Consider the following 24,252-nt stretch of genomic DNA (forward strand, 5'->3'; position numbering starts at 1 on the left):
GGGCAGCAGAAGGAACGTGGCTTCCAGGTGGTAGCTGTGGAGCAGGCGCATTTATACAGCCAGTGACTCCATGGCAGAGTGACACAGATGCAAAACTCTTGAGCTGGCCTTCCCTGCCAGGGCTACTCCCACCCAATGAAGAATACACACAGCTGCTCCTCTTGCACCAGGTTCTATGTATCATCAGACCGGCTGACAGGTAATAACACGTCTTCTTTAGCAGAAAGCACAACACCCATCACTAATTATTAAAAACATAAAAAACCCAAACACCACCACCAGCACCACCAAAAACCAGCCAACCCAACCAACCCAGCCGCTGCAACAGCAGCCTGCAGCTTGAGGTCTGTGCCTAATAGAGCTGCAGTGCACAATTCTATCACAGCTGTTGAGAACAGTACGGTTGACAACGCAAACACTTCTGCAGGTTGTTTTGTTTTTATAAGGAAAGTGCAAGCAGCTCGTAAACAAACTGCTTAGATTTTGAGTTCCTACAAGTCCTGCGCTTGGCTTTATGGCCTAATTAAACAGGCCTGCAAGTAGGTTGTTTTCCAGGCTTTGTTTTCCTGAAGAAAGAAATGGAGATGGGGAAGGAAGCAGGACATGACACAGACTAGCTCCACCTGTGCTCCCTTCAGGCAGTGCAGAGGTAAACCTTCTACTTTCCCATCCAGCTTCCAAGATTTCAGACACGCCAAGGCATCAGTTCTGGGCTGGGAGGCCTGTTTCCATGGGATCCAGCAGGTTTTGAAGTCTGCGGAGGGGAAGCTAGCAACAGTTTTCTTTGAGATGCGATGAGGGAGCAGAGGCTACAGAGGAGCGCTGCTCCAGAGCACTCAGCGTTTCTGGAAACCATCTTGATTCTGACAGGGATCAGTTGCAAAACCAAAACCAAATAACCCAAGTGCTTGCCCGCAGTTTCTCTCAGTGAACAGGGCTATAAAAGCCTGCAAACCTACAAGAAGTTCTAGTTACACAGCAGCCCAGTTACAGCTACCCAGAAAGGTATTAACACTTGTACACCTCTATATATTAATCTTTATAAATACAGTGTTGCGCATGAAGAACTATAGAAAGACGTCATTCAAGGCTGGGGATTTTCACAAAAGCTTGTGAGGGCTTTTGTTCACATCTCTGCCTTTTTTCTGCCACTCCGGAACACTTGTTCTTTCTCCTCCTTCATCTCCCACCCAGTCCTAAGCACCTCGGTTACTCGGCAGGTCCAACCTCTGTGCTTTGCCATTCAAAGCAGTGGGAAGGAGGCCACGTGAAGAGCTGCTCTACAACTTTCAAGGGTGAAAAGCTAAAGTGTGAGGCAGGTTCAGCTGTCAACAGAGTCCCAGGGGAAGCGGGCAGTCATTGCTCATCCCTGGAGGGTGGCGCGTTGAGAGGTGACTGGGAAGGCAGAGCATCCTTGCTCCGGGCATCGCTGTGGATCTTGCCCTGCTGACGGGCTTTCCACGAGTGTGTTCTGTCCCAGTCCGTTGACACAGTCTCATTGTCCCAGATTGTAGAGGTCTCCGTGTCACTGAGGTAGCCTGGCTGCCCGGTGGAGCGCGTAGGCTAAACAAGACGGAGTTCTGCTGAAAAGGCTTTCAAGTCTCTGGACTCATAGTACTCCATGTACTTTGCTCTAAAGAGGAGAGAAAAATCACCCCAGTAACAGAGTGAACGTTCACCAGTGCCACTGCTTATAACTGAGAGACACAAGCCAAGCCACCAAGCAAACGGATCCCAGGGAGTGCCGGTAGTTGCTGGGTGGCGTTCTAGTAGAGAGTTCTGACTCTCTACAGCCAGAGCCTCCCGTCTTACAACCACACACAACATGTACACCCAACACCTTCGTTACCAGAGACAGCCAAGTGTCTCAGGACCGGTCCTTACTCAGTTCAGGGCCTGTGGACAATAACCCCTCTGCAGCAGGTCTGTCACCTCCTTTGACCTGTGTCAGGAGCTCTTCTCTAGAGAGCCAAAAAGCCCGAGCAGCCCCGTTCCCCACCAACCAGGCTACAGAAGGGAGACACACCGACATGGTCTGGCTTAAGGACATTAGCAAGATCTAGCTCACGTCAACATAAGCAACAAAGACTTACTACTTACACAGGGTGCTTGTTGTACATAACTGGCAGAAATTCATCTACAGGCAGCATCTTGCTGAAAGGCTCAGCTCCAGTGAGTTTCTGAGCCCCTTGGGAAGAGATTGCGTACCCCAGGGTCCAATACGAGTAATCAGCTTCCACCAAATTCATGACATTGGCAACTGCTTTCTCAGGCTCTTGCACCCGCATCCTTTTCCGGCCAATGTAGCTTAAAGGGTGAAAAAAACAAGGAAACTGGAACCAAAGCGAATCTCAAGCAACTAAGACCACAAGACTATTCACGTCAACCAAGATCCAAGAAGTAATCCCTGACCAGGCCCACAGATTTCTATCCTGCACCCCTGCCACACATCCAAGCCTTAACCCACTGGGTGGCAAAACTGTGAAAGACTTCACAAGGGAGCAAAGATGACATGGTCCAAACCTCAGCACTGAACCAACACCGTCATTTACAGCCTGCCTCAGAAGGCAGATCTGTCCTGACGGCAAGAGCCACCGACAAGTCTCTGCCACCTTCCCCTGCACTCCAGCATTAACCTGCATCTCCACCATGACACAGCAGGCGCTGCTGACCTCCCCTGTGCGCCCAGCAGTTCCCAGGCAGCTGAGGGACAGCTACTTACATAAGCTCCCAGTCTAGCTGCGCTTGTTGAACGGCAGCCATCAGCTTCATGAGCTTCCTCTTCTTAAACTGGTGTTCAAAGTGCACATCGTCCCCAGTAACAAGCGTCTTCTCCAGTTCTCTGTTCACCACCTGAAAACAAAAGGTGCAGAAGCAATCACAGTGGCACATCCCCATCGGAAGTCGCACGCACCATCTAGAAGCCAAGAGCTGCCATCTCGTATGAGCACAGCAACCACCTCCTCAGAGGAACATGCGGCAGCCTTTGAGGCCAAAGCTGCTGTTCAGAAAACACTCCTTCTTAGGAGAAAGTGTTTGTGAAGTCTGTGAAGGAGGACAATCTAGCATATCCAGAGTCTGGCCCTGACAACCTGAAGAACACACGTGCAAAGACATCCTGTACGTGGGTTCCCACATTATCATCTGATTGCTGCACTGCCCGACTTCTCAGCACTGAAGTCACTCCTGCTGGCTCTAGCCTCTTTGGAGCAGTGCCCTGCCCTGCTGAGAAGTGCTGCAGCTAACACCTCCCAAGGCAGAGGGCTGTCTGCACCTGAGTAACCGCTGCCACTGCCCAGTCTTCTTTCAGTACCAAGTCTTTCTCTCTGCCTCCGCCACACCGCACTTGAAATAATCCCTCCCGGTGATGTGGGGCTCTGTAAGTGCAGCATCTATGACCAGCACAGCCCAGATCCTCTCAAGCGTTGCTCTCCAGGTGACCAGGGACAGATGGAAGCTTTTATCAGCCAAGCAAGATCTCTTAGCTCAGGTAACAGAGGTGCCTACTATTAAGCATCTTCATGACATGCCAACTCAGAAAAGCCAGTCAGCAGAGTCAGACTGTTAGGTAGATAAAAGCGATATTCACCTCTGCCCTCAGCCCACCCTTCCCCACCAGAAAGGAGGCCAGGGCATCCAAGGAGATGGTGTTAAGTAGTTTTGCATAACGCGCCCCTTGCAAACACCAACCCCGCCCTAAACTCACTTTCCATCCACAGCCTCCACTATCTTGACCGCAATCTCCTGCTCATAGAGGGTCCGCAGCATCCGATCCCGCCTGTCTTTCCGACGCTTCAGATTGATCAGGAAAATCTGCACAGAAGAGAAAGCCATCAGCCTCCCAGTTTGGGACTGAGGAAGAAAAGGGAGTCCTGACCCACTCTTCTCCAGCAGCCCCACTGGAAAAGCACACCTTTTGAAAATATTGGGGGTGTTTTCATTCAGGTTACTCAGAATTTGCCAAAAAACCTGAGTTGGTTTGGAGTGGAAAGCTTAGAGGCTAGTTCTCAATCTTAAAACCACTTTTTATGGATGCTCACAGGGGAAACTTGCTCTTTCAGGGTCAATAAAGGTGAGGGGAGACCAGTCACAGCAAAGTCTGTAACTTACAAAGATACAGGATGCTTTGATTTATATTAAACACAGAGTATCATGGTCATCTCTGATACGCGGATTGACTCCACAACTCGTTCAAGTTGTAAAGTAGGTATGCTTTATTCAGCGCCGAGGTGCATGGGGATAGCTCCTCCAAAGTATGCACACCCAGGGTAGTTTTTCCTTTACATTTATTCTATTAAGATATACATATGCATTAGATTACTGATACGCCTATACATATTTAGTATCTATCCCCGCTTTGTATTATAATGAGCTAGAAGGTCCTTTGCACCTGCGCAGTGCCCCCTTCTGGTCATGGGCAGGGGTCTCAAGATGAAGTAAATGACTCTTCCCCTTCTTAAACTTTTCACCTTTTAATCTTCACGCATGGCCTTAGGGTTTGGTCGGTATCCCAGCCCTAAACCCTCTGCCTCTCCCCCTTATCAATAGATTCAGGCGTTGGCTTTTCCTTGGCAATAGTTGCTTACCAGTAGAACCAGGCCTCTGCTTCCCCCCTTATCAGTAGTTTGTGCCTTTGTTCTGCTTAGTAGGCATGATAGGTGTTTACAACAGACAACACTTTTGTTTAAGCAAGTGAATTCCTCTAACCCCCTTGTATATTGGTTAACCCTCTGCATCAGTCCCCCCTTTTCTATAAAGTGAGGAAATTCTTTTATTCTTCAGACAAGTTCCTCATTCGACCAATTCCTGCGGAAGGTATCTCGCAGCGCCTTATTATGTGTATTCGATAGAGAGGTCAAAATCATTATGTGTTGTAACATTCGCCAGTTCCAAACAAATAATTCAATAGACAATACGAAACTAATACTAACTAACATTAGAAGAACAATAACGGGGTGACACAACGTATTCAGTAGGCCAGTTGCAGTTGGTGATCATCCCCAAAGTACATTTCACCAGTGGTGGCTTGTATCTGGTCCTACCCTTAGTAGGACTCTGCTTATTTCTTCCGTGTTATGATGGATGGTCATTAAAGTTTTCTTTCTGTTTTCCTGGACCCCTCTTATCAGGCCTGGATTTTATCAGTTGGTGGGATATAACTGGTCCTGAATATGTAAAGTCTCACCCAGTGATCTTAGGAAAATTACAAAAACAAAAATTAGAATGATTCTTAACAGTCATGATTTCATTATCATTATCTATTCTCACAAAAGCACAAGCAGTTCTTAAGCACACACATATACAATATATACAAGTACAATATATACTGGTACAGTCCTTTGAGTAATGTCTGGATGGATTTCAAAATGATAAATGCCTTGTTCTGTATCAAGGCATATGTTCTTAGTATCAATTGCGTTTCTTCTCAGGCTTTCACAGTTCTAGCTGGAAAGGCTTCTGGCCAATCTGAAAAGGTATCCGTTAGTGCCAACAAATATCTATATCTCCCTTTTCTTGGCAGTTCTGTAAAGCTGATCTGCCACTGTTGTCCTGGTTCGTTGCCCCTCCCAGTTTGACCCATTTTGGGTTTAGGATTATTTTGGGGGTTTGTTTGGAGGCAGAGATTACACTGGTGAGTTACCTGTTGAATAGTAGCATACAGAGTTCTAGCCATATTTTTGCTTATCAAATATTTGTATCCACTCCCCAGTGTGGTTTTGATGTGCATTCTTTACTAAGGACCATAACGAAGATGAGGGAACGATTATCTTCCCCTGCGGTGTGCTAGCCCACCCTTCATCTTGATCTATAATTAATTTCTGATCTTCCTTATTATAGCTTGGCTTACCTTTCAGAGAAATTTTCCCATTAGGAATTAAAGCTCCTTCAATTGTTATCTCACCTTTTGCAGCTTCTTTTGCCTCTCTGTCCGCCAGCTCATTTCCTTCCTCTAATTCTGAGCTCACCTTCTGGTGTGCCTTGATGTGCGTAATTGCCACCTTCTCAGGTAGCTGGACCACTTCCAACAGTCTCAGTATTCCTTGTGCATGTTTAATGTTTTTTCCTTGTGAATTCAACAGTCCTCTCCTTCCAAATGGCACCATGTGCGTGCACAACTCCGAATGCATATCTTGAGTCTGTATAGACATTTATGTTTTTTCCTTTTGCCAGTTCCGGAGCTCTAGTCAGAGCAATCAGTTCCACCTTCTGTGCAGAGGTGTTTATGGGTAATGGTCTGGATTCTATTACTTCAGCATGTCGTCTTCCACTGATGACACAGCCGTTCCCATCAGTAAACCAGGTTTCTACGTCGTCTAAAGGGGTATCTTTCAGATCTGGACGACTGGAATATGCGGCCTCAATAGTCTCCAGGCAATCGTGGTGTGCTGGTTCTCCTTCGTTTCTGCTGAGGCTTGCTCCACCATGATGGCTTGATATTTCAGAAACCTTTGTGGGGAAAGCCAGTGCCCGCCTTTCACTTTCAGCACTGCAGACGCTGTATGGGACACCAGCACAGTCATTTTCTGGCCCAAGGTGAATCTTGGATGTTTAGTACAACTGCTGCAACGGCCCTGAGGCATCCAGGCCATCCTTCAGCTGCAGAGTCCAATTGCTTAGAAAAATAAGCAACTGCTCGCTGGTACAGGCCCAAGTCCTGTGCTAGTATTCTAAGGCAATTCTTTGTTTCTCATGGGAGAAAAGAAAGAACGGTTTACTCACGTCTGGGAGTCCTAAGGCTGGTGCCGACCTCAAGGCGTTTTTTTATTGGCGGAAGGCTCAAGTCGCTTCTTTTGTCCACTGAAGATTCTTGTTGTAGTGCATATAGAGGCTTAACAATTAGTCCATGATGATAGGTCCGCAATCTACACCATCCTGTCATACTGTCCAGGCCACACAGGCCTCTTCTGTCTGGGTAGCTATTAGAATGTCCTCTATGTACTGCAGTAACTTCCCTTCTTCCGGTGGGGCTTCCCAGGACTCTAAGCCTTTTGAAAGTTGTTCTCCAAACAGGGTGGGACTGTTCTTAAATCCCTGAGGCAACACCGTCCACGGGAGCTGGATTTTGCACCCACTCTTAGGGCTTTTCCATTCAAATGCAAAGATTTTCTGGCTGGCTTCATGGAGAGGGAGGCAAAAGAAAGCATCCTTCAAATCTAGAACAGTAAACCAAGTTAGCTCTGATGTTAAGCATGTTAGCAAAGTGTATGAATTTGCTACTACAGGGTAAGGATCCTCAGTTATTTTGTTAACAGCCCATAAGTCCTGTACCACCCGGTATTACCCGTCAGGTTTACGAACAGGTAAAATAGGGGTGTTAAAATCAGATTGGCACTCTTTTAGCAGTTCTAGCTGTAGGAGATTTTCAGTCATTTGGAAAAATTCCTTCCCTATCTTCCCTTTTCAGGGGGTATTGTTTAATCCTGACTGGCTGTTTTCTCTCCTTGAGTTTATCTGTAGCGGGGGTGCATTTTTGGCCCTTCCAGGTATGTTTGTAGCCCATACCCCTGGGAATACCTGATCCAGTATATCTTCAATCTGACTTCTCCCTCGACATGATTAGTGATCAAAACTAAGCTTTAACATCTCTATATATTGTTGGTCGTTTACTTTTAAAGTGATCTCGCCTCCTTTGAAAGTAATGCTCGCTCCCAAGTGTTCTAACAAATCTCTCCCCAAAAGAGCTTTTGGGGAGTTAGGCATGTACAAAAACTTATGGATGCCCCATTGTCTTCCCAATTGATATTTTAATAGTTTACAAAAATAAGCCTTTTCACCTTGGCCAGTCGCCCCTTTTATCATAATATAATCGTCCCCAAAGGCATTAAAGCTTTGTTTAAAACTGAATACGTTGCGCCCGTATTAACCAAAAATTCCACTTCCTTTTTTTTCTTTTGTCCCCCAGCTCCATTGTAACCAGTGGATCTGCTAGGGAAGATTCCCCTGGTCCCCGTCAGTCCAGTTCCAGTTCACTCACCTGAGCCACCCCAGGGCACTCCCCCCCAGGGCAATCCCACTCCCAGCGTCCAAACTCCTCATAGCACTCACACCCATCCGGTTCCACAGAAGAGGAGGCCACCCCCCCACTTCTGTCCGACGTTCCTCCTCCACCAGTTTCAAAGCAACCAGCGCAGCCGTGGCTATAGCACCGCCCAGCTTTTTCTTTTCTACCTGTTTCCGATTCCTATACACTCTCCATGCTTCCTCCTTCACTCCCATCCACATTTATTCATCAACCCTTCAGTCCCATCTGTCAGCATGGCTGTTTGTTCTGCCCCAGCACCCATCCCATGCTCAAACGCAGGAATTGCGGGAGCTCCCCTCCTTTCCCCCTTGGTTTTCATTCATTCATTCATTCATTCATTCATTCATTTATCTATCTATCTATCTATCTATCTATCTATCTATCTATCTATCTATCTATCTATCAGCACTGTTCCCAGGCCAAAAGATCAAAACACAGCACTGTACTAGCTCCTAAGAAGGAGAAAAATGACTGCTGCTGCTCAACCCAGGACACACGAGCAATCCAGGAGGTTCCTCGATTGTGTGGAAGACAACTTCCTTCTGCAAGTAATAGAGGAGCTGACAAGGAGAGGTGCCATGCTTGACCTTGTGCTCACCAACAGGGAAGGGCTTGTTGAGAATGTGGTGCTCCGGGGCAGCCTTGGATGCAGCGATCACGAGATGGTCGAATTTGAGATCCCCAGGACAGTGAGAAGAGCATGTAGCAAGCTCACTGCCCTGGACTTCAAAAGAGCAGACTTTGGTCTCTTCAGGAACCTGCTTAGTAAGGTTCCATGGGATATAGCCCTGGAGGGCAGGGGGGGCCAGGACTCTTGGTTGATATTCAAGGATCAACTGCTACAAGCTCAGGAGTGCTGCATCCCAACTAGAAGGAAGTGCGGCAGGAGGGCCAGGAGACCTCCTTGGATGGATAAGGAGCTGCTGAGGAAAATTCGAAGGAAAAAAGAGGCTTATCAAAGGTGGAAGCAAGGACAGGCGGCCTGGGTAGAGTACAGGGATGTTGTCCAGGAAGCTAGGGACCAGGTTAGGAAGGCTAAGGCCCAGTTAGAATTAAACTTGGCCAGGGATGTTAAGAATAACAGGAAGGGATTCTACAGGTACGTAGCAAACAAAAAACAGATTAGGGACAACATAGGCCCCCTGAGGAAGCTCTTGGGAGAACTGGCTGCCCTGGATTTGGAGAAGGCTGAGGTTCTGAATGACTTCTTTGTCTCGGTCTTCACTGGCAAAGGCTCTGACTGCACCACCCAAGTCTTAGAAGGCAGACGCAGAGACTGTGAGAATGAAGACCTTGGGGCAACTGTAGGAGAGGATCTGGTTCGAGACCATCTTAAAAACCTGAACATGCACAAGTCCATGGGACCTGATGGAATCCATCCGCGGGTCCTGAAGGAGCTGGCAAATGAAGTTGCTAAGCCACTGGCCATCATATTTGAAAAATCATGGCAGTCAGGTGAAGTTCCCGACGACTGGAAAAAGGGAAATATAACCCTGTCGAGGTTTAAACCCAACCACAAACCTCTTTTACTCACTCCCCCACTTCTTGCCCTCCCCCTGCTTCTGGAGGGACGGAGAGGAGAATCAAAAAGAATGCAACTCCCACGGGTTGAGATAAGAACAGCCCAGTAACTAAGGTATAACACAAATCACTGCTGCTACCACCAATAATAATAGTGCTAAAGGAAATAACAAGAGGAAAGAATACAACACCTCAACACCAGCCGACCAATAACTCACCCCACTCCCCCCAGCCAAGCACTGACCGAAACCTCGTCCAACCCTGCCGACCCAACCCTTCCGGGTCACTCCAAGTTACATCCTGGGCATGACGTGCTGTGGTATGGAATACCTCTTTGGTCAGTTTGGGTCAGGTGTCCTGTCTCTGCTTCCTCCCGGCCTCCCCTCCTCCCTGGCAGAGCATGAGGCTCAGAAAGTCCTTGGCCACACCAAACATTCGAGCAGCAACTGAAAACATCGGCGTTATCAGCACTGTTCCCAGGCCAAAAGATCAAAACACAGCACTGTACTAGCTCCTAAGAAGGAGAAAAATGACTGCTGCTGCTCAACCCAGGACAAACCCCCATTTTCAAGAAGGCGAAAATGGAAGACCCGGGGAATTACAGACCAGTCAGTCTCACCTCTGTGCCTGGCAAAATCATGGAGCACATTCTCCTGGAAGGCATGCTAAGGCACATGAAAAACAACAAGGCGCTTGGTGACAGCCAGCATGGCCTCACTAAGGGGAAATCTTGCCTGACCAATTTGGTGGCCTTCTATGATGGAGCTACAGAACTGATGGACAAGGGTAAAGCAGTTGATGTCATCTACCTGGACTTGTGCAAAGCGTTTGACACTGTCCCACACGACATCCTTCTCTCTAAATTGGAGAGATATCAATTTGATGGATGGACCACTCGGTGGATAAAGAACTGGCTGGATGGCCGCACACAAAGAGTTGTGGTCAATGGCTCCATGTCCGGCTGGAGACCGGTAACGAGTGGTGTCCCTCAGGGATCGGTGTTGGGACCGGTCTTGTTTAACATCTTCATCGCTGACATGGACAGTGGGATTGAGTGCACCCTCAGCAAGTTTGCCGATGACACCAAGCTGTGCGGTCTGGTTGATATGCTGGAGGGAAGGGATGCCATCCAGAGGGACCTAGACAAGCTTGTGAGGTGGGCTGATGCCAACCTTACGAAGTTCAACCATGACAAGTGCAAGGTCCTACACCTGGGTCGGAGCAATCCCAGGCACAGCTACAGGTTGGGCAAAGAAGAGATTCAGAGCGGCCCTGCAGAGAAGGACTTGGGGGTGCTGGTCGATGAGAAAATGAACATGAGCCGGCTTCAGTGTGCGCTCACAGCCCAGAAAGCCAACAGTATCCTGGGCCGCATCAAAAGGAGCGTGACCTGCAGGTCGAAAGAGGTGATCCTGCCCCTCTACTCTGCTCTTGCGAGACCTCACCTGGAGTATTGTGTGCAGTTCTGGTGTCCTCAGCATAAAAAGGACATGGAACTGTTGGAACAAGTCCAGAGGACGGCCACGAGGTTGATCAGGGGACTGGAGCACCTCCTGTATGAAGATAGGCTGAGGAAGTTAGGCCTGTTCAGGCTGGAGAAGAGAAGGCTGCGTGGAGACCTCATAGCAGCCTTCCAGTACCTGAAGGGGGGCTATAGGGATGCTGCGGAGGGACTCTTCGTCAGGGCCTGTAGTGACAGGACAAGGGGTAATGGGTTAAAACCTAAACAGGGGAAGTTTAGCTTGGATATAAGGAGGAAATTCTTTCCTGTTAGGGTGGTGAGGGACTGGAATGGGTTGCCCAGGGAGGTTGTGAGTGCTCCATCCCTGGCAGTGTTCCAGGCCATGTTGGATGAAGCCTTGGGTGGGATGGTTTAGTGTGAGGTGTCCCTGCCCATGGCAGGGGGGTTGGAACTAGATGATCTTGAGGTCCTTTCCAACCCTAACTATTCTATGATTCTATGATTCTATATTGGTTAACCCTCTGCATCATCTCCAGCCTCAGTCCTAGAGGAACACTGACCCACACATTTCTCCACAATGCTGCCACTGCCTCTATTTAGTATTAGCAGTGGGGCCACCATTCAAGTACACGGACACAGTGAAGAAAGGATTTTTGTCATTACTTCAGGCACCGAAAATCCACTGTTACCCCTGCCAGAGCAGAAAGCCTAGCAGAGAGCCAACACTGGGGATAGAGATGTCTGGGCAGGGCTGCACCTAGGCCTTGAGGAGACAGACTCTCTGGTGCAGGACAGAGGACTTAAGCCCTCATTTGCAGGTACACTGCAGAGGGTCAGCGGTCTTTTTCAGTCCCCGGCAAGCAAGTGCAGCCCGGTAAGGAGCAGATCAAATTCCAGCTCGGTACAAATGCAAAAATAATAAATCGGATAAATGAAGTGCAGCCACAAAGGGCAACACGGAAAAAACTACACCAGCTGTGTCCCCAACACAGACACTCAAACACACAGCCAAATCAGGTTCAGACTTTACGATTCCTATGAACAGAGGGAGCAGGATACACCAGGAAAACAAAGGCTCCCCTGATCACCACAACTCCCTGGGTCACCGTGCCGCTGCCACCCTGGGAGAAGCATACGCAGGGGCTGCTGGCTCTGTGAATAACACGGGCACTGGTTAATTAAAGCACAGCAGAGCCCTATCCAGTTTTCTGTTCTCAATGCCTGGCCTCTTCACAACATGAGCCAGAGCTGGGAGAGGAATTTCTGCGGCTTCTTGGGGCACCACCAGTGTCAGCAACCGTCTGTGTAGTTCAGTGCTGCTTAAGGCCATGGCAGAAAAATGTGGCAACCAAGAAGGGCAGGGGGAGGAGCTGCCCCAGTAAAGAGACAGCATGCATGCTTTTCATCACTCCTGACCCTACCCAGCTTGGGCTAGAATCCAGCCAACAGCCTGCGTCCCACAGCTGCTCCAGAGCTCCAGTGCTTCTCTCAGGTGAGAGAAATCACTCCCTTCTGTCACTGGAAAGCAGGAGAGTTTTCCCAAAAGACCGCATCTTGGCACACAGCGGAAGGACTGCCAAGCTGCTCTGCAGAGTCGGATGGAGAGGAAACACACAAGAACTGGGGAAACAACCTGCACTTCAGCCCAACTTCTCCATCTCCTCCTGGCTGGATTCAAACGTCCATACCTTCAAGACAGGAAGCCCAAAGATTTGCTGGGCACGGCCCTTGCACACAAGTCTACACTTCTAAACATGGCTCTCATAGCCATAGCTCATAGCAGCCCACAGAGCTGGCTGGCCTTGTGTCTCTCGAGCAAACACCACAGGGAAAGAGCACGTCCTGAGCCCTTTCTGTTCTGCTCCCCCGAGCTCAGCATTTCTCCCCAAATAAAAAATGGCTATTTTCTCCTTGCAAAAGATCTAAGACCAAAAGAGGAGTGATCAGGAAAGAGGTAACTACGTGAAAAGATAATATACTTTGAGGGAAATGGCAAGAAGCTCAGCACCAGGGAGAACCCAGGGCCTCTAGGTGATGAATGGGAAGACGGTTAACAGTAAAGTAAGATCCTTACTTCATCAAATCCCATCTTGTCCTGGTGCTTTGGAGGAACCGAGACATACTGAGAGGGTTCAATGGGAGGACGATCAACTGAAAGAGAGGAGAGATCCCAAGCATCACCTTCACGTAGAGGTTGCATCGCTACAAGGTATCGCCACGTGTATTCATCACTGGGCCGAAGGCCCCAAGGAGCCGGGATGCGAAGTCAGGCCAGGGGTGGGTACAGCAGAAAGCATCCACGGTGCAAAGCAGAAGCCAGCAGCCATGTGCCAGACAGACACCATGACAAAAAAAATGGGTTCTGCAGCATCTGCTCCACATTAAAGCTGCATCTTTGCTTTTGATCTGGGGAAGTTGAAGGATTTTGTGAATGGGGTTGACCTGACTGTGAGGCGATTACACCCCCAGGGAGAAAATGGAAAACCGCATATCGAAACCGCAGGAGAACAATCAGATCAGGATGCAGGCTCCCAAGGGGAAGAAAGCTGGGCTGCTGGCAAGAGAGCTCCACAAACATCGACTGGGGGTACTGGGACTGAGGGCTGGCGTGTGGGGTGCCCATCATGGCAGGGCACAGCAACTTACTCATAGCCTCGACTAGCATGTGCACAAAGTTCTCAGTTTCTTCTTGCGGTGTCTGCTGTGATTTCAGGGGCATGGGAAGGAAACCATAGTGTTCACGGTTGCAGATGAACATCTGTATTCCTGGGGATCATACAAAAAAGGAAATTAGACTCAGACCTTTACCAGCAGATTCCACTGCTTTGTTGCTACATCGCCACAGTCCAGCTTATGCCAGGACCTCAGTCCCAAGGAGATCTGCTTTGTAAGCAACCATTCGAAAAACATCACAGTGCCATTTTCCAGCTTATTCGGCCAGCAGCAAGTGACCTCTCCTATGAAATCAATTTTTACCTGCTCCTAACAGCAGGTGTTTTTACCCTGCAATCAGTTTTCCTCTAGGAGATACTGGAAACTCTCCTCTTGGAACAGATACAGGGTCTTTTTCAGCCTTTGCCTTCATGCTACAGAAACAATCATACAGCAGAGGCATAACCGCCCTTTAGCAAAAGCAGTGTCTGATACACAGGCACATACAGCAGGACTCCTGCAGGTACCTGGGGAGTACCACAGGAACGCCCATCCCCAAAACCCCACCTGCACTGCTCAGACCTGGCACCTCACCTGACAATCCCTTCATAAACCCAGAGCCAAAAGCAGCAGGAGGTTTTCAGCCTCTGAGTAAGCCAGCCTCAAGTGATGCAATGGGCTTCCACCTGCAGCTATGAGGAAGGAGATGCAGCAGCAATCCTAGGACATGGGGCCTCTCTCCCTGCTCAGGGAGAGCTCAGGGAGACCCAGGGCTCAGCAACGGCCTCCAAACAGGGGATGGGGAGTGGAATGTGACAGGACAAGGGGGAATAGCGTTAACATGAAAGAAAAGAGATTTACACATTAGGAACAAGTTCTTCACTATGAGGGTGGTGAGATACTGCCACAGGTTGCCCAGAGGAGCTGTGGCTGCTGCATCCCTGGAAGTGTTTAAGGCCAGGTTGGACGGGGCTTTGAGCAACCTGATGCAGTGGAAGGTGTCGTTGCCCGTGCCAAGGGGCTTGCAACTAGATGGACCTTTAAGGTCCCTTACCACACAAATCAGCCTATGATTCTATAAATGGGGCTCAAAGGTAGGGTTAAAACACAGGTTTCAAAGTTCAGAGTGAAGGGTGGGAAGCAGTTTTACTCATGAGTGGGCAGGCAGGACTCCCCCCTGAGCAAAGGAAGGCTGCATTTGTTACACACCTGCGAGGGGTGAAGTGGTTCCCATGAAAGGGAAGCAGTCCTCCTGCAGAAGAGGAGGCCCTGCCCTGCCCTGCCCGTGGGCACAGAGGGGTGCGGGTCTAGCAGAGCAGGCAGCCTTAGAGAGGGAAAAGTTCAAACAAACCCGTCGGGCCCAGGGGTGATGGAAGCTTTTGTCTGCGCTTTGCAAGGAGTCTCTGTCAGATTGAAGTAAGTATGGAATGACTCTTCCAGGGTGGAGGAGCCAAGTCTGATGTCCAGCTCCAACAGTGCACAGTAGGTCAAACGCGGGCCCAGGCACTCAGCTCCCCTGGGACCACACGGGATGGAGTTGCAAGGCCCAAGGCATGAGGATAGCTGCAGGGTCTCTTCCTAGCCTAACAAGGGATTCAGGCTAAGTTTTGCAGTCAAGCATCTTCCTGCTTCTGTTTCCTTTGGCTACAAAATAAGACAGTACGTTTTCACCTGTACTGGCAAAAGACTTTGAGGAATAGATATGATGGCCATCTTGGAAGTGCCAAGCTGCCACCAAACATCAATCCTTTCCTTTCCAGGACCAGTTTGTACTGTGCCCTGAACATGACAGGAAAATCCCAGACAGAGACACCAGCAAGGAGAAAAGATGCTTTCAAAAGGAGGCCATAATATGACATCCTTCCACTCAAAAGCTTGTGCAGCTGCTTCTTCAAGGAGCTGAATCTGAAGGTGAGAAAACAGAGAGAACATGCAAAGTCTCTCCTCGGAGCAGATGCCTTTTTGCAAGAGTGAGACCCACCCACTGCTCGGCTCGTTCACTGGCAATGTCCCAGCAACCTGTGCTCAGCAAAACGCTGTTCCCTCTGCACTGACAGAGGGTTTGCTCACGATCAGCTATAACTGCAGCCACACTGGGCCTGATGTCACATCAGGCAGCACACGCTAAACCTACATCCAGAGAAGCCAAGGGAAAGTATTTTGTTGCTTTTCATTGAGCTCTGGTAACATCTTTTATTATTTAACCACAGTCTGAAAGCCACTTTGTTTTTTGTTTGTTTTTTCTTTTTCTTTCAAAGCCTTTCTTTTTCTTTTTTTTTTTTTTAATTTTAATTTTAGCTTTAATGAAATAAGCACAACCACCCCCGTCCCTCTAGGAAATTAATGAAAAGCAGACACCACATGAATGCATCAACATACCAGGCATTAGTCCCCCTAATCCTTGGTATATTTAGCAGAGCAGAACTGTCTGCATTAATGCCCCCAGTGTTTCTGCCACTTGAAGTTCTGCAGTAAATTGCAGGCTACACTACTTGCCAAGACACATTCAGCTGCAGTTTAGGTAGATGGCATAATAAAAAATACTACCTGCTGACATTCATGCATTTGGCACTGATCTCATCAACTAATCTTATCTGCCTCACTGAGCTCTCTTCTTATCCTCTGCTGGCTTAAACACAGTTGATCTGTACAGCTTCACGCCAGTATTTCTGTTCCTTCTGGGATAAAAGCTGCTTTAGAATGGTAAGACTACCTTAAAATGGGGAGGTGGACTTGTTCTTGGGCTCTCTTTTTGTAATCAAGTAAACGACTGCTACCAGGGACAGAAAAGGTATAGACAGTTGTATAATGATCAGCCTTTGTCAGGCAGTGACCAGCATTCACAGCTACGCCCTAAACCCACAGCCACATTAGGCAACGTCTATTTCCCTCAAGGTCCTGTGAGCAGACCTTCCTGCTGGCTGGCTCCAGCTCTTCAGAGCCTCAGGCTGAAAGGAAGCTCAGGACATCTGGCTGGCTAAATGCTATCTTGCATAGGAGTGCAAGGGGCCCTACAGAGCCCAGCCACACTGAGATTCTGATCTGAGTCAGTAGTCCCACCACAGGCCACATCCTCCCAGCAGAGGTGGGATGGTCTCTTTGGAGCATCACAATACAGTTGCTTTGAGCAGTAGATCCACTGTGGAAACTCCATGGTTTGACCTGAGGCGTTTTCCCATTTCTGAACTTGGATGCCATCCTTTTATCCTGGGTGAGAAAACTCAGCCCAGGACGACAATCTGAGCAGATCAGTGGGCCAGCGTGTTGAAGCAAAGCCTTTGATGTCATGGGTCAGTCCTGGAAAAAGCTAAAGTGCTCCAGGATGGAAGGGAAAAATGATGGATTTCAATCCCGAATCTATTTCTTACACAGATGGAGCTAATGCAATGCAGTAACCACACTCACTGGATGCTGCATTTCTGGGAGAGCTGTCAGAGGGAACAAGTGGGGCAAGTAGATTGGAGGGAGCCTGCTTTGCTAGCCAGGCTTGAACTTCAGTTCTCCTCTGGAGCCAATATTTCCATATGGTCCTGGCCATGAAAGTCAGGACCCCATCTCACCTCTGCCTCCCAAGGCTCCAGTTTCAGCTCTTGCTGCCTCTGCCATTTGTCTCTCTGATTTGATGCCCCTCATGCTCTCATAGCTGAATTTTAAAATGCCTTTCTTAGTCTGCCAAGACAATGCCATCTTTTTCAGTACTGTCAAGAACTTCATGATACATGCATAGACTCCACAACTCGTTAAAGCTGTAAAGTAGGTATGCTTTATTCAGCGCTGAGGCGCATGGGGGATAGCTCCTCCAAAGGCATGCACACCTCAGCGTCCTTTCCCTCTACATTTATTCTCTAGAGGTATACACATGCGTGAGGTTGCACAACACGCCTATACACATTCATGTCCTATCCCTTTGCGCTTGCACAGTGCCTCCTGGTGGTCGTGGGCGAGGGCCTCAAGATGAACTAAACCAGTCTTCCTCCAGCCTGAACTTTTCACCCTTAGTCGTTACGCATGCTCCCTGGACGCTTGGTTATTGTCCAAACCGCAGAGCCGATTTCAGCCGGCCTGGGCGTCCAAAGGACGGGAATCAAGTCACGGTCCCTACCTCTTAGCAATAACCATATCCATCTTGTTCTAATACAGGGCGAGTACGATAAGCATGAACGAGCAATAACATTGTCAGGCAAGCGGCTTGACCTTCCCCCTTGTACACTGCAAGTACCATAAGCACGAACAAGCAGTACCATTGTTAAGCAAGCGGCTTAACCCTAACCCACCTGTACATCGGTTAACCCTTCGCAGCATTCACACCAGAAACATCCCCAAAAGGAAAGCAACAGACATCTGGTGTCTGCCGTGCTGGTCTGGAAATGGTGGAAAGGCAGTTTTGTCAGCCCATCTCTTCCGCAGAAGCAACTGCCAAATCCAACTAGCTATACGTCTGCACTTCCTCTCTGTTTGTCTGAAGGACAGCCCTTCTCGCTCACCTTAACTTTGCCTCCTTTACAAACAGCACAGGTAACACCAAGTGCGCATCACTCAGAGGACCCACAAGCCATTTTCCTCCACTGCTTCACTTGAGTAATTCAGAAAACCACTCATGGAGCTCCCACAGACAGGGGTAAGTAAAGCTGGCACAGTGACATTTGGGAAGGCTGCTCCCGGACTGACTGCGGAGCCTGCTCCAGCGAGCAGAATTCTACGTACTTTGTTAGGATGTGAACTTTTAGCACTGGCTGCTCTCGCTATTTAAATACCACCAAAACACTGAAGTTGTCTGCCTGGATCATCCGGAACATCTCCTTGTCTTGGCTCCTCCTCTTGTCTTGAGGCGCTAAAAAGATTTCACCAGTTGTGTCCATGGATCAGACGATTCTGTGAGAGGTAATAAAGGGTTAATGAAATTTTGCTTTCGCCAAGCATATGTGGCCTGCACAAGATAAAAGCTTATCAAACATGACCATCCTGTAATGTAACACCAGTGAGAGAAACTGAAAGAACTAACACCCACAGGACTGGCCAGAACTGGCTCAAGACCCAGGGTGAAAAGTTCACCTTAGAGGAAGACGCCTTACTTCATCCCCAAAGACCCCCGAGGTGAGCACCAGGAGGCAGAGAGCATGCGCCAAAAGGAGGAGACCTGGGCGGACTTATGGAAATCCTTTCGGAGAAGCAATTGTAATAATTCCTCCCTGTTCTCGGGATAACTATGAATATGTATTCGGCTGATGCAATATGGAATGGATAAAAAGCTTGTGTACGGGTACCACGGTGCGCCTCTGGCTATGGTCATGCACCCAGTGCTGTATTCTTTGATCCACTGACTTTGTCCCGAGTAAATTTTTTTAGAAGTGAGCATGTTTCTCACAACTGGGGCCTCGTCCGGGATACTCGAAGCCTCTCTTTCGCGGGGCTCGGGGGTCCCGAACAGAAGGTGCACCCCGCTGAGTTCAGCGGTCTCTCCGGTTCCCTCAGGCACCAGCGAGGGTTGACGGCGGCGACCCCGGCAGGGGACTCGTGGACCAAAGAAGGGGAAGGAGCTCCCAGGGAAACACCACGGCAGCCAATAATACTTGTGCACAAGACTCGGGTGAGAAGAAGACGGACTGTCAGTATCACTCGGGTGGCTGGGATAGGGGAAGTGGAAGGAGTGTGTGTGAGACGCAGGACTGGCCTACGAAGCGAGTGCGGAGTCTTTCTGACAGCGGTTCCCGTAGCCCGAAAGGGAGTGGGCCGGTGAAGAGACGAAGCGAGTGACCGCCCTGGGAAATAATGGGACAAGGGGCGGGTAAGCCCAGTCCAGGAGCAAAAGGGAGCAGGAAAACACCTTCGGACATCCCCCCCGACAGTCCATTAGCAAGGATGTTGGCAAATTGGGTTTATGTTCCCTGCACTAAAGGGAAGGATAAAACTAAAATGGTACAATATTGTGTGTTTGAATGGACCAAAGGTCCTATCAGGCCCGATTCACTTTATTGGCCCCGGTACGGGTCTTAGGAGGGCTGGATTTGCCAGGCATTAGCCCTTTTTGTTGATGCTAAGGAACCTTCCAGTCAGGAAGAGAGTGATTTTGCAGCATGCTGCAGAGGTGAAACCTGGCCACAAGAGATAAGGAAACAAAACAAGGAGAGGACAAGGAGGAAGAAAGAAAGAAAGAAAGAAATGGGACCCACTGGTTAACTTACCTCCTCCCTATAATCCTGTGAATATGGACTTGCCAGACCCATTAGGGGATCAGAATAGGCACGAATCAGGGGACAGAAATAATGACCGGAGGATGCTAGCAACACCGACAGCCCCTCCGAGGACCCGTCAGCAGCAAAAAGGGGGCGGACATGTAACTGCCTTGCTAGAGAAAGAGGAGGGGGAGGAAAGCAGAGGGACTAAACTTTATCCCTTACGGGAAGTCCCCATGCCTGGGATTCAGGGAGCGGTTGGATTTGTGAATGCTCCCCTTACGAGTGTAGAAGTAAGGGGATTTAAGAAGAAATGAGGAAGTTATTAGAAGATCCAGTGGGACTATCAGAGCAGTTTGATCGGTTTCTGGGACCAAACATTTACACCTGGGAAGAGACGCAGTCAATCATGGGAATTCTCTTCTCTCCTGAGGAGAGGCAGACGGTTAGAGCTGCAGGAACGAGAACACGGGAACGTGAAAAGCAGGGAGGGGTAGCGGCAGATCAAAAACTCCCAGCTACCCAACCCCAGTGGAATCAAACCACTGAAGCAGGAAGGGGGAGTATGGGTGATTATAGGTCACTGATAGTTAGGGGAATCAGAGAGGCAGCCCCAAGGGGAAAGAATGTAAGTAAGGCTTTTAATAATCAGCAAGGTAAAGAAGAAACCCCGACCGAGTGGTTGGAGAGGCTGAGACGCAGCATTCAACAATATTCAGGAATAGATCCTGCAAGCGAGGCAGGACGGGAGTTATTAAAGGTTAATTTTGTGACTCACTCATGGCCAGCTATAAGAAAGAAACTAGAGAAGCTGGAAGACTGGCATGCTAGGAGTTTGAATGAACTCTTGAGGGAAGCTCAGAAGGTGTATGTTAGAAGGGATGAGGAAAAAGCTAGAACAAAAGCTAAGATTATGGTGGCCATGCAGGATGCTGTCAGAAATCGGCCAAGAATCTCCCCAAAACCTCATCTGGGACCAAAAACGCTGCTTCATAAAAGAGAAAGTCCTAGAGGAAACGCACAAAATCCAGGGAATTGTTATTATTGTGGATGAAAAGGACGTTTCAAAAGGGAATGCCCACAACGGGCTAGGGATATGCTGGTGCTCAGAGACACCCAGCCGAATGAGCAAGAGGATTAGGGGTGTCAGGGGCTCTACCTCCCAGGGGAAGAAATAAAAGAAGAGCCCTTGATAAATTTAAAATTAGGCCCTCGGGAGGAAGATTTTGTTTTTCTAGTTGACACTGGGGCAGAAAGAACTTGTATAACTAAATTACCACAAGCATGTCAAAAGGGAAAGGAAACAACTCGGCTAGTGGGGGCAAAAGGGGAAGGGTTTTCAGTTCCTATAATGGAAAAAGTCTTAGTTCAAGGAGAGGACCAGTACGGAATTGATGGCTTATTACTAGTACCAGATGCTGGGTGTAACTTATGAGGACGAGACTTACAAGCAAAATTGGGAATGGGAGTGATGCCAGGGAAGGGAAAAATGGTAGTAAAAATCTTTGAATTGCAAGAAGAAGATGGAAAAGAAATACAGCCTGAAGTATGGGCAGGACAAAGGAATAGAGGAGGGTTGGATACTCCTCCCATCAAAGTGACTGTGGAAAATGAGTCACAACCGATAAGAGCGAAACAATACCCCATATCACGGGAAGGCAGAGAAGGTTTAAGGCCGGTAATAGAAGAATTATTAAGGGAAGGTACCCTGGAACCTTGTATGTCCCCTCATAACACTCCTATTCTCCCTGTTAAGAAACCAGATGGGACTTAGAGGTTGGTTTAGGACCTCAGAGAAGTAAATAAAAGAACTAGGTCCCGTTATCCAGTGGTACCAAGTCCATATACCCTACTGAGTAAAATTCCTCACAATCACGAGTGGTTTAGAGTGATAGATCTTAAAGATGCATTTTGGGCTTGCCCGCTGGCAGATGAAAGTAGAGACTTATTTGCCTTGGAGTGGGAGGATCCGAAGACGGGTCGAAAACAGCAGTTAAGATGGACAAACTTACCCCAAGGATTTACAGAATCCCCAAATCTATTTGGACAAGCTTTGGAAGAAATTATGTTACACTTCCGGACACCTTATGAAACCCAAATGTTACAACATGTGGATGACCTGTTAGTAGCTGGAGTAGAAGAAAAGGAGGTCAGGGAAGCCTCAGTTGCACTATTCAATTCTGGGGGGAAACAGGGCTTGCGCGTTTCAAAAAGAAAGTTACAATTTGTAGAAAAGGAGGTCAAATATCTAGGACATTTGATTAGCGCTGGGAGACAAAAAATAAACCCTGAAAGAATTACAGGACTAATCTCCTTGCCTCCACCACAGACGAAGCGGGAGATCCGAAAATCGTTAGGGTTATTAGGCTATCGTAGGCTACGGATAGAGGGATATACACAATCTGTCCAATTTTTCTCTGAGAAGCTGCTAGAAGAAGGACCCCTTTATTGGATGAGTGATGAGAAAAACAGGTAAGAGGATCTGAAAAGGAAGTTAATTACTGCCCCTGTATTAGATTATTATTAGATATATATATTAGATATTATTGATTAATTACCAGACTAAGGTCCGAGAGGATTTACTTGATGAGCCTTTACCATATAGGGAACAACTGTTTACTGATGCCTCCTCACGGTGCGTTGAAGGGAAAAGAATGTCAGGATATGCCGTGGTGGACGGTAAAAGAATGGCTGCAATCGAACGAGGAAGGTTACCTGCAAACTGGTCTGCACAGACCTGTGAGATATATGCCCTAAAACAGGCACTGTTATATCTAAAAGACAAAGAAGGAACTATATACACAGACTCAAAGTATGCATTTGGGGCAGTACACACTTTTGGAAAAATCTGGGAGGAAAGAGGTGTGATTAATGCAAAAGGAAAGGAACTAGTCCCTGAACAATTGATGAAGGAGATTCTGGAAGCGTTAAGACTTCCCTTGGAGACAGCAATAGCACATAGAAAAGGCCATCAAAAGGGAATTTCAAGAGAAATCAGAGGGAACAACATCGCTGACCAAATGGCCAGGGAAGCAGCCATGAATCCACATTTAGCAATGCGGATTATACTCCGAGAAAGTGTGAGCTCGCAAATCCCAAGTTTACAGAAATTGAAGAAAAGGAGCTGATTAAAACTGGGCAAAAAGGGATGTGGAAGGAAAACGGAAATTACCAGACGGTAATATATAATTGTCCCGAAGTTTGGGGGTAGAATGGGAATTACATACTCCCTGGCACCCCAAGAGTTCAGGAAGAGTGGAGAGAATGAACCAAACTCGAAAACAAACATTATCAAAACTAGTGATCGAAACCCAAATGTCCTGGATTAAGTGTTTACCATTGGCATTAATGCGCATTCGAACTAAACCACGAAAAGATATGGGTATCTCTCCTTCTGAAATGATGTTTGGGTTACCCTAGCAGAACCAGGACAGGAATATGGTAAGCCCTGAGGAAGGAGATCAGTATGTCCGTAAATCTGTGACCACCATTGCCAAGACACTTACGGAATTACGAGAAAAGGGACTCCTACCTCAGACCAGCCCTTTAGACTGTAAAATTCATAAGGTTAAACCGGGAGATTGGGTATTGATAAAAGCTTGGAAAGACCATTCGCTAACCCCTGACTGGGAAGGTCCGTTTCAGGTACTACTCACCACCGAGACTGCCATCCGAACGGAAGAAAAAGGGTGGACCCATGCTTCTCCAGTGAAAGGACCAGTAGAAGAACCTGTTACACGGACTAGAACGTCACCTGATGACCCACTGAAAGTAACTCTTGAAAGGACTAAATAATCATCAACGAAGGGGAACACACGTCTTTGCACAGGTGGTTTGGACTAGGCCGATTTGAGGGCCTAGAAAAGAAAGCATTGGTTGTATTTCAGGAAGGGACACGTTCGGAACCAGTGTTAGTAACGAAAAGGCAGGAGTAGACAAGGCAGGATATAGCTGGAAACCTACCGCTATTGATTGGGAACTAATAAACCTAATAAATTTTTTTAGAAGTGAGCACGTTTCTCACAATTCTGAGTCCAGAAATAAGGATCTCAGCACACGGCCTGAGAAGCCGAACATCTAACAGTTATTTCAAGCTGTGCCACGGGTTATTTTCTCCTGTTGGGAACGGTTCTCAGGTCTCCCAAACAAATAGTCATGGTATTTTGACTAACGAAGGGATCTCAGAAGTTAGCAGCAAGTTCCCCAAAACTTGAAGGAATCCAGGTTCGGGTGTTTTAGTTTTGTATCGTGTGAGAAACACATAAATGCATTGGCTTTCGCAAGTCACAGGTGTGGTTATGTGGATATAACTGTACGAGTTTACAATAACAGAAACAAAGCTCGCTGAAGACACAAGATTAGACAACAAGGTAAAAAGGGTCAGACTCTCAAAACCGAGTCACTTAGAATGTTTATGTTGT

At 48.0% G+C, this 24,252-nt stretch overlaps 1 pseudogene; it reads right to left on the bottom strand.

Moving 5' to 3' along the window:
- Positions 1-419: 419 nt before the first annotated feature.
- LOC136009889 (procollagen galactosyltransferase 2-like) lies at positions 420-23,187 on the bottom strand (annotated as a pseudogene).
- Between the last annotated feature and the right edge of the window lie 1,065 nt (positions 23,188-24,252).

Source organism: Lathamus discolor, chromosome 3 (assembly GCF_037157495.1).
Source record: "Lathamus discolor isolate bLatDis1 chromosome 3, bLatDis1.hap1, whole genome shotgun sequence".
Lineage (NCBI taxonomy): Eukaryota > Metazoa > Chordata > Aves > Psittaciformes > Psittacidae > Lathamus > Lathamus discolor.